We start from the raw sequence: 3,000 nt of genomic DNA, 5'->3' as shown, positions 1-3,000 counted from the left end.
TTCTTTCCGCCATTTGCCTTTGTCACTGTACCTTCCTGCCAAGACACTGTTGCTCTGTGTGGGTTTACATCCCTGTGGCTGTGCTCCCTGGTACAAGGAACTAGGAACTCACAAGTACATAAACACTGGGCTTCACATTCAACAAGGACAGATTTAAGTTACTGAGCTCACTCCACAACAGATTTTTCTTGCCTCCAAGGCTAGCAGCTTTATAGTCCAGTTCTGCATCTCTAATTCTTTACTGTCAAGGTACCTACAATAACCTGCTTCCTTTCCCCTTTAGATTTGCAGTGCTGGAATTTTTCAAGCCCTGTGGTGGTAGACTATGTTGCAGTGGTTGCAAAGTGGTTATGTCCCTGTTTCATGTTTAGTTGGATAAAAAGACAGGGACTGGTTTTGGCTTCTTCCTCTCAATGTAATGCAAACCTATGGCAAAAAGGAGAAAGCACAGTTGCCTTTCTTTGCTTTCCTTCCCCCCCCACCCCAATTTTTCAGGTGTTGAACTAATGCTGTAAAGTGCTCATCAAGCCCTGCTGGTGTGTAGCAAACAGTGCTGGAGGACAGTCAGTGACTTGCATGGAAGACAAGTGTTGTGGTGCTTGTGTGGACTCTCCTTTTGCCTTGCAAATCTTGATTCAAACTGGAAGGCAAAAGGCAAAACAATGTTTTTAATTTCTTTGAGTCTGACGTGGGCCATGTCATCATTTGACCAATGCTCTGTGATCCAGGGTGAGCAGCAGAATTACTGAGTGCTGGGTTATTTGGTCTGTATCTTGTCAGCTCAGCCCATCATTTCTCTTTTTTTCGGCGGATAGTGGGAGGAATGACTAATGTTGGCAGTGATGCTATGGCACTTACAAACTGAACTGAGACCAATAAAACAGTTAAGATGCCCCCAAGGCTTACATGTGTTGTTTAGAAACTGCTAACCTGGTGACATTTGGATGGGTGACCTAGGGTCTTCTCCAAAACATCCTCTATTAAACATTAATCTATTGAAGGGGGGAAAAAACTGTAACCTTCAGCAGGGATGGCTGTGGACAGCCTGGCCTGGGAGACTTTGGCACTCTCCAACATAATGGCTGGCTGGAGCACAGCTTTTCTGCTCACCAGAGAAGATACTGCACGTCTTTCCCTCTGGGAACAACCTGGGCTCTCCCAGCCCACAGCAAACTTCTGTTCAGACACCTCTTGAGGCTGTGATGGCCATCACAGACATAAGCCAAGCATTACATGTGTTCATTCCAGCCTGTGGGCAGTTTCAAGTTGGAAGACCTCCAAGAAATGCTCTCCAAGGTCAGGATGGACCCAGACAGCTTGTGTGTGAGCTCTCACCTTAATGGATGTGTTTCAGAAAAGTGTCATATAAGACTATGTATATATATTTTTTATTTTTTTTACATAGAGTAAATTCTGGTCCTTTTTTAAAAATTATTTTTTATGAAAGACAAAGCTAAGATATCACTGATGGTTATAACTGGTAAATGGAAGAAATCTTTAGTATGATACAAATACATATAATTTCCTCATACTTAGTCACCCAGAGTCACCTATTCAAGATCAAGTAATGCATTCTTCCAATGTTCACCTTGTACCTGGTGAAAATATGAGAGCTCAGATAACAGGGAGTTTAAAAGAAAAGCCTCCTCTAATCCCTTGGTTGGGCAATATGGTCTTTTCTCCCTAACCCCTGGTTTGCACAATATACTCTTCTCTCCTTAACCCTACCTCCTTAGCACTGAAAGGAAAGCAGCCAAATGTAACTCTGCCGTCAGCTCTGGTGGAACTGTGAAAATAACCTGTCCATGTGATAGCTGCTTACCTTTCTTACTCCCTTTTTTTCAAAGAAGGACTTTGAATTTGATATTCATATTGGTACCTGGTCTTGTACTACATTTAGGTAAAACAAATGAGCAAAGTGACTACAGCAGAAGAGTGAGCCACAGCTGCTGAGCTCTGGTGTGGGGTCCTCTCTTTTCACAGCTCCTGCAGTCTCTCTATGGGAAGGGAAGATAAGATGATTAATTTTGTAAGGGAGATGGAAGGAAGAGGGGAGGATGACCTGTGGTTGTGAAAGTGCTGGTTTCATTTGTCCCCCCTTCCTAATCGCTGAGGGCTGTTATTTGTTCAGGGAGAGCTGCAGTACAGGCAGAGGCAGGGAAAGCTTTCATCACGTGCTGGTTATGCCTCTCTCCTGGCATAGGAGCAAAAGAAGGTAATTCACTTTCTTTTCAGTCTTTATCCTGAGATTACTCATGTCTGTTGCTTCCTGAAAATCAGAGATCATCCTCTTTCAGACATGAAGTGCCAAGATACCAGATTGCCTTGCTTTTCTGTCACCAATGACCTTATTTTGCTATCCTCTGCAACTGTGCATCTTACTAAATGAAGGCTGTGGCTGACAGTCTCCTGGAAGATGGGGATGTGGGCTTCCAGTTGGGTCTGGGATCTCCGGGGTGTGCCTGTCTTTCCCATCTGCTTGTGTGTGTTGGAGCTGTAGGTCATGAAAAGAAGTTTTGATCATTTCAGCTCCGGTCAGGCTTTTGGACCCTTCAGCTGACGAAAGGTAGGCACTTCCAGTGGGTCACAAGCAACTGTAAAATGAGATGAGGACAGGAAGGGAGGGTGGGAAGTTTGGTTTAGGGTGCACTAGGTAATGCTTTATAGCAGTCATTTTTCCAAGCATGAGAGACGCCATTAGAGATGTGAAACAGAGAAAGAAAAGGAGAAAGTAAGCCGAGGTGGAAAATTTTAGCCCAATTTCCCACCTGATTCTATCCAAAGGCTGAAAAAGAGTAAAACGCGAATTCCTCTCCTGCTGGAGAAGCAGCCTGCTCTCTCAAAAGCCTGTTCCCTGGCAAGTCAGCTCTCCCACCCACTCCCGCTGGTAACCTGGGGACTGTGGCCAGAAAATGTGGGGCTTGCCTTGGACTTGCTGTGGCTGAGCCCTGCCCCGGCAGTTGCCCCCCCTCCCTGCAAGGCAGCCCCTTCCCCAGCCAC

The sequence above is a fragment of the Chaetura pelagica genome, unplaced genomic scaffold (assembly GCF_000747805.2).
Source record: "Chaetura pelagica isolate M959 unplaced genomic scaffold, ChaPel_1.0 scaffold92, whole genome shotgun sequence".
Lineage (NCBI taxonomy): Eukaryota > Metazoa > Chordata > Aves > Apodiformes > Apodidae > Chaetura > Chaetura pelagica.
This window is presented reverse-complemented; position numbering follows the sequence as displayed.